This window comes from Emydura macquarii, unplaced genomic scaffold (assembly GCF_026122565.2).
Source record: "Emydura macquarii macquarii isolate MOO-44397 ecotype Brisbane River unplaced genomic scaffold, CSIRO-AGI_Emac_v2 contig_3128, whole genome shotgun sequence".
NCBI lineage: Eukaryota > Metazoa > Chordata > Testudines > Chelidae > Emydura > Emydura macquarii.
In genome coordinates this window covers 2,660,182-2,669,878 of record NW_027133265.1, presented here as the reverse complement: position 1 = coordinate 2,669,878, position 9,697 = coordinate 2,660,182, and the positions used below count along the sequence as shown (strand labels likewise).

The following is a 9,697-nucleotide window of genomic DNA, read 5'->3' as shown; positions in this document are numbered from 1 at the left end:
CAAATGATCAAGCTTCTCAATCTCTCTTACAAGAACTAACAAATATTAACCCTATCATAGCACTACCCCCAACATTGCTTTCATCTGCTAAGAGAAACTCTTAAAAGGTGATCTGTGCTTTATGCCTATAGCAGTATAGAGAGAAGGCTTCAAAGAGTTTTGTAACACTTATACATAATAATCACTTGGAAGAAAGGAGACCTTTGTTAAGGAGTAATTGTCTCTCCCTTTAACTAAGGTGTGAAAGCTCACAATACATATATCTAAGGACTTGTCTATGCATATATTTTGCAAAGTTTCTCTTCATTACTAGGCTCATTTTAGCTCCAACTGAGATAATGATATTTGCAGTCTATCTAATCAATGCGTATTACCTACCAGCTGGGGTTGGCTTTCTAAACACCACCTCAGATTAGCCATGCTCTGCATTAAATAACAAGGCACAGTAAACAATTGCTTTCTTATTGATTATAGTTTGCCAAAATCCCAACTGCTGTGTGTTTTGTAACCAAGTGGGTGTTTACTTATAGACTGCAGTTGGATCAAACCAGATGTGTCTGGTCTCCCATATCTCAATCAATGTGTATGTCTTTCCCCTCACACTTCTATTTAACTAAAACTAATAAAAGGAAAACACCACTGGTTTCTGATCCTACAGAAACTCAGTAACTTCTTTTACATGTTCGTTATTTTCCTTTGGAACTCAGTTTCCAAGCTGCAAAATGGGTGAAATTTTTAAGTAAGGGGAAATTCACATAATCGTGAGGTTTTTAATTTCTCATTCAAGCACACACACAAGCAATTTAAATACTGCCTTAAGTGAATCCCAACACAAGGGAAATCTCTTCCTCCAATGAATGGAGCTGGCAGGGCTACAGCTTTTAAACCTGCCTTCTGCAACCTTGTTAAAATAGGTTGTGAACATCAGTACCCACATGCACTCTTGTACCTTAAATGGGCGCACATGCCATTTCTCCCCCCTCAAAGTTGTTCAATACAGGAGGATAAAGGCAGAGTGGAACAGCAGAGAAGGAAAGAAAGGGGGAGAGGATACAAGAACAAGAAAAGGGAGCAGCAGACAGGAAGCAAGGAAAGGCAAAGCTAGAGAGAAGCCAGATCTGGAGAAAAAGAACAGGGGAGATAGGAGAGAAGAGGCAACATAACAGAGCATCGAAGGGCTGAGATGCTGCCTCCAACAGCGAGAGAGCCACCCAAGAGGTGCCCTGGCCGCCTGGAGGAGACGTCAGAGGGGCGAGGCCAGGCTGTGATTCGCTGCTCTCTGCAGCCCCCGGAGGAAGAAGGAGGATGTCCCAGGAGCGGAGGACTCAGGAGGTCTTGGGGAGGGCGGAGCAGCAGCTGTAGCTGTGCAAGTAAGGACGCGCTCGCTTCGGCTGCCTGGAAATGGATGGGGCAGAAGCGCCATGCGAGTGATCGGGACACGCTGCGGGGCCGTGTCTCTGCCCGTGTTTGGGGGGCTCGTGGCCATGACGCTGTGCTGTGCATAGCGGGACTGGTAAGAGCGAAACCACTTCTGCTGCTCTTTTCTTTCACTTCCTCCGCTTCCCCCCCCGCCCCCCCATCTGCCCGCACCCTTCCTTTGTGCCGCGAGATCTATGTGTGCTTGGTAGCTCCGGTTCCTGCGAAAGCCGTGGTGTATGTGTGTGGCTTGTCCGAGGTGCAGCAGGATGATCCCTCCGGAGTGCCCGGTTAATTCAGAAACTGGGATCATTGATCTTGCAGGCTTTTCTTTTAACTAAACCCCGATGGTATTTATTTGTGAGCCCAACGGGAATGTTAATGCATAACCTCAATCTCACGAATCCAGCCGGTCCTACCTCTTCTTTAGGAAGGTTGCACTAGGCCACGTGGGGAGAGAGCAAGAAATATAGTCAGACCCTGGGCATATTTTGTGGTTGAATTTGTTTTCTTATTACCGTGGGGGTGAGGGGGTGGGGAGCAAAAGTACCAATTGTAAGGTAGGTAAAGCAAAACCTGATCGAGTAACATCCACTGTACCCTAAGAGCTAGATTGGGTGCATCCTGGAACTCTTTTATAATTCTGGAGATAAAGGAGATTGATTCGGAGAGAGAATTGCAGGTTTGCCTGTCAAAGTCTCGCAGTAGGCCCTGTGTGCATATTTAATACCAGACCTCTTGTGTATTGCACTTGGCCAACTGTTAATAAAAAAACAAAATTATGAAATGTGCCAGAACTGAGGGCACCATCTGATTGAGTGAAGATCCTACTCTGTGCTATTATGGTCCAGTCACAAAGAACTAGGTAGCAGCCCTAGCCCCCTTCCTACCTCTGTGCACATAAATATGGGTAAAGAAGCAGAGAAAATAATAGCAAGGCAATTGTGTATTTTATTGTTAATTTCAGTCTGTACAAAATGAATAAAATATTGTGTAACTTCAGACTAGGAAACCTTTAGTCTCAGGTGCTGTAGTTTAAAGAGACAATGTCCAGTGTGTGAGAACTTGAAGGATCAAACTCAGATTGTCCTCAACAGTTCAATGAAAAAACTGATTATCAGAAAAACCAATATTTTCTAGTCAAATTTGTCAGAATTTCATAATGAACAAACTAGAAAAGTTTGCCAGTATAGAAATGAGCACAATCCTGGAAACCCTCTGCAAATGGGAGTATCACATGTGCAGTTCTTTCAATGAAATCTGAACTCTTATGCAGATCATGTTTTAACTGAGTACAGGGACAAGGTGGGTAAGGTAATAATATTTTTTATTGGATCAACTTCTATTAGTGAAAGAGACAAGCTTCCAAGCTACACAGAGCTCTTCTTCAGATCTGGGAAACATACTAAGAGTGTCACAGCTAAATACAAGAGTATTGTGCCTTTCCCAGATCTGTAGAAGAGCTTTGTGTAGCTCAAAAACTTCTCTCTCACCAACATAAGCTGTCTTAATAAAATATATTACCTCATCCACCTTGTCTTTCTAATATCCTGGGATTGACTTGGCTACAGCAACAATGCATAGAAAGTACAGGGTCATACCTTTGAGTCTCAGTGGAGTGTCAACCATTCTGTGACAAGAGATGCTACAGTGCAACATATTTGACCTTTGAGCATGTGATCTAGTCCATATGGGTGCTAGTGTTATGGAAAACTGTAGTGCTGCAGTTTAGCATTATTGCCTCTATATTATTCTGGTTTTTTTACTAGTAACACCAGAGATTATTTGAAAGTGACAGACAATGGAGAACACAAAGTGAAACTTACTAATTATATTATTTTAGGGTCCACATCCTGTCAGATCTTTTCTTTTTTATGTAGATATGATCTATTGAGCTTTGCAGGAAGTCAGAAGAAGTATAACTAAAACCCTCATCTAGAAAGTAAAAGTGTGTGTTGGATTTTTTTTTTTAAATTGTTTATCACAGACATCAGGATGAGGGACTGAGCTTTTTACACATTTTACAGTAATTAAGGATTTAGTCCCTGCAACTTGTAGCAAGCAGGCAGACCTGGGCTCACACAGGGTCCTATTGAAATCCATGGGGCTTCATGTGCCTGCATACAAGAAGTTGCAGAATTGAGGCCTTCATTTAAAAGTTACTTCTGTGTAATTTTAAGCAACAGTTCCTAATGGGGAAACTGTTGTGCTGCAGTTGTGGCTATTGAACAGGAGGATTTATTTTAATATTATTAATATTATTTTAATATTTCTGTCTAAGGTACTTCTATGGTGCCCATTAATGTAGAATCTGAGCGCCTCACAGTCTTTAATGTATTTATCCTTGGATCACCCCTGTGAAGTAGGGAAGGGCTATTATCCCCATTTTACAGATAGGGAACTGAGGCACTGAGAGACTCCAGGTATGTCTACTCTACAGATGCTAGAGCACCACATCTATGACTCTGCAGTTGTGCCAATGTAGTGTCTGTAATTTAAACACTTGCTACAGCGATGGAAGGAATTTTTCACACCCCTGAGCAATGTAGCTAGCTCAACCTAAGTTTTAGGTGCAGACCAGGCCTACGTGACTTGCCCAAGGTGTCACAGGAAGTCTGTGGCAGAGCAGGGATTTGAATCCAGGTCTCCCAAATCCTAGGCTACCCTAACCACTGGGCCATTCTTCAAACTACTTTACGGTCAGTATCTAATGGATTCTCACAATTGACCTGTGAGGAAGGTATTATTCACAGGAGAAAAATCTGAGATAGAGAGATAGAGGCTAAAAGTTTTTAAAATGGTCAGAGATTGGCAGATGCCACAGTTGAGAACTGTGGGTGCCCAGCATCTCTGAAAGGGTATGTCCACACTAAGACTTTTTTCCTAGTGAAGACAAGACCAAAATCAGGATCAAAGTCTCTAGGGAGGCACCAAAAACCTTGACTTTAGTGACTAACTCAAGGTCACACCATGAGTCAGTGGAAGGGCCAGGGTTAGAACCTGAGAGTTTTTTGGGTCCCTGTCTTGCGTTCAGGCCACTGCATCATACAGTTTAATTTTTTAGCAATATGAGAAATTAAAATAAAAACTAACCATTTGCTAGTGAGATATTGTAAGCAGTGAGCCTACAGAACTTGTTTCAGAGGTCTGAAACTGTGCTTGCTCAACCAGCATGTTTTACAGTGTTGCAGTGCTTTTTGTAGTGGTTAAAGTGGATTCACAGGTTATTCCTGTCAAGAATATCTTTGAGCAGTGGACAAGTGTGTATTATTCAGACAAATGTACTGATTGTCTCTCATCTGGTAGGCAATTCAGCTTTGTCACTGATTCATTGTAGAATTGGACAATTAAATTTCACTTTTATTTTTAATTCCATTGTACGGTATATTGTTTTTGCAACCATCAGTGTCATGGCAGCAAAAATTTCCTTACAGTAACAACACAACTTCTCTGGACGTTGCTCTGCTACTTAAACACACACACGCACATGCATATATACTGGTCCAAATTCTGCTCTCACATTATAACTTAAGGAAAGCCCAAAATATAGTAGATGCCTCACAGTATAATAAGAAGACAGTTTCTGCCTCCAGGAGCTTACAACCTAAAAGTTGGTGTACACTAAAAAATTTAAGATGACATAGTGCAGAGAAATGTGAAAAATCCACACCTCAGAGTACTGTAGCTATGTGAACCTAACCCCTGGTTTAAACACAGTTAGGTTGATGGAATAATGCTACTGTCTCTCACGGAGATCCTATTCCTACAGTGACAATAAAACCTTTTGTCACTGTATTCTGCATCTTGTATTACAGGGTTATGCAGGCATAGCTACAATGCTGCTACTATAGTCCCAGTGATATAGATATAGCTTCAAACATCTAAGAACAAAGGGGAGTAGGTGGATGTTTCTGCTGAACTGAAAGCAGTGATATAATTAGTGTTGGCAGTTAAATTGCCATTAGCTTTGGTGTTAACATCCCATTGAAATGAGTGAGTACTTCACACCTCCCTTAGGGTTATTGTACCAGCATGTTTTCAGAGATAGGAAGACAACACTGCACTGGTTCACATTTAGAAGGCTGTATTCAAAAGAAGGTCTAAAAAGTTTGTTTTCTTTGAGGATTACCCACAAAGGAGTTTTTTCAAATGTGGGTTGTGCCCTTTTTCTCTTTCTAAGAAGGCCTGAACAGTATTTTCCCCCTGCTTGATTTTTACATTAGAATTTCAGGTCTTGCTTGTATAGCTTGTTTTGCTTGTTTTTTGTTTTTTTTAAATTTGCTTATATATGGCATGAATAAATACAGATTTACAGATCCTGGCATGCAAATTTATCATCTTATATTGTTATACTCATGAAATAAACAGCAGGATCTTATTCAGGGGATAAGGCAGTATGCCGCGTTTTTTATGAATACAAAAAGAAAAACATTTTAAAAAGCAATTGCCTAAAACACACTTTCTCTCACTCACACACACACACAGTTCTGCCGGAGGGATATAATTACCAGTCGCTTGTTGCCCGAGCTGAATCACTGGCCAGGTAATTCAGACCCAAGGGTGGAGCCGGGCTCTGTCGGTCGTGACACTATGCTCCTTGGGATATGCAGAACGAGCCCAAAGTCCAGGTTTCTACTCCTCACTTTTATATTTATCCATCCCCATTCGGGTCTATGGATTCTGTCATGTCAGATAGTCTCTTTGTTTGATGTAATCATCAATTAGTTTGAAATTGCAAGTGTGACAGCTTTCTCATTATCCTTTCATTTCTGTTTCACACTTTATCTTCTTTCTGTCCTTGGGTGTTGACTCTCCTGTTTTTCCTGGGGTCGTCTTGATCTTCGGCCATCTGGGTTGAAAAAGTTCTTTAAACAAAAGCATCTTCTCTCCCTCCTGCCCTTGAAGGGTGAGAACCACTATCTCAGCAATTATTTTCTGCCGTCTTATCTCAACAGACTCAAACTGCATTCACTTCTCATTCATACTCACTAAAAATCATTACTTTCTTATTTCATTACATTAGTACATTATCTTATACTTACTAACATAGTAAAATCCTTATACCTACACCAATTCTATTAATACCAATTTTACTAAAAGAAAATAAAAAATCTTATTTACCCTCTCATTGCCCCATGATTCATATATCAACCACATTCCTGATACACATGTGCCTTCACTTGTAAGTAAAGAAAGCAATTAGTTTCAAAACGTTCCTTCGTAGATGTTCACAAGCAGGGCCCCAATGTGTCATAAATGTCAAATCACAAAATGTTTAGGCAGGATGTTCCCACTCATACCAATTATTGGGCCTGGGGTGGCATGAACAAACAATCAGTGTGTCCTGAACATCCTTATCTATAATGCCTATGCCCAGTTTTGTTCTTTTTCTCAGTGTAAGGATTTAACCCTTAAGCTCCAAATACGTATCCATGGTCCAGGCCTGCTTTGATTCAGGCCTATATTACAGTATCAGAGCGCTGGGGCCTGCTGGGGCCTACAATATGACAGGGATAAATCATGCATGCAAATTGTGCATCAAGATCGTGAAATGGAATACAAATGAAATAAATAGTAAGGTAGTCAAAAGTTTGACAAATGAAGAGGGGTGGGGTGGGAGGGTGAAGATACTCCTTGCATGGGGCGCCGTTTGGTCTAGGGTTGGCCCTGCACACATACATATATCAACAGGTAGCTTAGTATATGAACCGCTGTCCTGGTTTCACTTTCGCCCTGAATCTTTTCAGAATCTCTGCAGTTTGACTAAAACTAAAGTCACTTTATCATCTGTAATTTCCGAGCATGTTCTGTTCCATCCACAGAGTTACTATCTTGGTAGTATACTGGTATTCCTGGACCAGTAAAACACTTGTAGTGTAGACATGACCCTAAATAGATAGAAACACTTGGGAGAAAAGATGGAGCCAATTGAACACAGTACTTTTGCTACTTGAACATAAACAAGGTATGCATTTCAGTTATGAGAGGCAGTGAGGAGGAACACAGAGAGGAGGTTGGCTGAAATATAGGGGTCCTGTGATAAAGGGTTTGGAAACTCCATGCCATTCACATATCCCCATTCTGAAGGTGATGAGCCTAAGACTGAACTGCAAAATTCAGATCTAAATTTTCAATCCCCAAAATCTGGGGATATTTAGATTTGGCCCATTATAAATATAGGGACCCAATGCAGATTTGTGATTTGGGTCCTAAATATCCTCCTCCAAGTTTGGGGTCATATGTAATTTTACTTAATGTGACAGGGAGTGGGAATAATAACTTTTTCACAGCCATAACGTGTCTCGAGGCCCCTTCCAGCCCTACGATTCTATGTGGGATTTTATTTACAGTTTAAATTACCTTAATTGTCTTTCTGTCAGCTTCCCAGCACTTCCTGGTTCCTAATAGCTGCACAGGGCCCTTTGCTGATTGTGGTATTGGGCAGGGGCTTCTCTCTGTATTTTAACTACTTAGAAACCAGGGGAGGCCTTATGCAGGGTAAGGTATGTTAAGGGTTCCAGGAGAGGATAGGAAATAGGAGACAGGGATTTCCAGGAAAGGCAGTTTGCAGTCTGGAGCAGAGCATCTTTCTATGATAGTGGGCAACTTGTAAGTTGTAGACAGAGGCTTCTTTAAACCCATTCACTCTCAATGCAGAAGAGATATTGATGGGACAGAGCCAAGATGAAGGCAGCTGAGGAGGGATGTGTAGAGAGTTAAAAAATGTTGCATGGGAAAAGCTTCTCTGTTGCTGCCAGGTCCTACTGCTTCTCAGGCATCAATCTGCATGGAGTGGGAGGATGGAGTGAGCTGAATGTGGATTCTCCTCACTTTATTTGTTCAGATCCCACTTCTGTGCCTTAGTGATTCTGAACGCAGAGTAAACCGATTTTTTTGTTCTCTAACTCAAGCTTTCCTCTTGTTTCCCTTACTAAATCAGGCCAGTAGGTAGCATTGTAGGGTCAGATGCTGGTGTGGCTGGGCACCTTTCATAGTTATTTGCACCTGTGTGCTATTCTGGTTGTGTTTTAAATCCCCTTTACATAGGTGTTTACACTTATATAATAAGGCAGTGGAGAAGCAGGCCCTGAGAATTGAAAACAGCCAGGCCTTTCTCTTAATTAGTTGGTGGAGTTCGGCTGTCTACAAGCTATCCTTTAACTGCATAGGTGGCTTCTGCTTTTTGTAACACAAGTGTCTCGGCCAAAACATTGATCCTATTTTATGTGTGAGAATTTAAATTCTGATTTATAAAAGGCAACTCCATTAAAGATGCCACAATGCAGGTTTTATTTGGGTTTGCAAAGACTTTTGTTAGTGCCATTTGGAGTTTTTTGTTAGAGAAAACAATAGCAAGAGAGGATTATTATTGTTTGCTTTCCACAATGGAAATTGATCCTTAGGCCTATGTGTTCTCATTACTTCTCTAAACCTGTAGATGTTTAACAACTCTTGGTTGTCAAAACAGATTAGGAGGCTAAAACATAAAACTTTGTATACATTTAGTGTGTGTAATGTTGACACGGAAATAAAAGGGTTGTTATTTATGTACTACCACAGGTATTTGTGGGCCTGTAGGTAGGTAAAATTGCAATAGGTAAAATTGGCTAACTAACAGAGGGCTGTGTGATTCACATATAGCTGCGACCTCTGTGTGTGGATCAGATCCTTCCTGTGAAAGGTATCAGCTGCTTCAGAACCAATATCAGTCACCCTTGCGCCTCTCGGCGTACTAGACCTGCAGAGCACCCGACAAGCCTAAAACTCCACAGATAGGAGAGGATGGAAAGTGGGCTTGCTGGGAACATGCACTGTCTATCTTTCCCTTAGTTGGCCCCTGCAGAGATTTCTCAGGAAAGTTAGTGCAGCCATTCTGTATCCTTTCAGAGGGAGCCCTGGCAGAGTGGCTCCATTAGAGACCCATGGTCAGGAGCTGGTCACCAGGAACAAAGACCTGGTGCAGAAGCAGAGGGCCTTCTATTGATCCCTGGAGGTCAGAGTCTAGGCATGTGGAAGTACAACATAGAATGATACCAAACCAGAACACACGCACAGTGAGTTAGAGACGTTACAGCTGGAATGCTTCATGGAAGAGGAGGATTTTTGTGGGGAGGAGAGGAGTGAGCTCACTTGGCTAACAATAATTTGGAGGTCATTGCATGATGACATGAAAGGAGGCATATTGTCAGGAGAGGACGGAAGGAGTCAAAGGGAGCGGTCAGGAAAAAAGTGAGAGTGGCGTACAGGGAACTTTAAAAGGCATGTGAGTATGGTAGCACTA

At 41.7% G+C, this 9,697-nt stretch overlaps 1 protein-coding gene across 1 annotated transcript in view; it reads left to right on the top strand.

Annotated features, from left to right (window-relative positions):
* The first annotated feature begins 1,340 nt into the window (after positions 1–1,340).
* ATP10D (ATPase phospholipid transporting 10D (putative)) overlaps positions 1,341–9,697 on the top strand; it is a 72,857-nt gene continuing 64,500 nt past the window's right edge. Inside the window, exon 1 of the mRNA XM_067531283.1 lies at positions 1,341–1,513. The gene's annotated coding sequence lies outside the window, so the exon portion shown is untranslated. The remainder of the gene's footprint in view (positions 1,514–9,697) is intronic.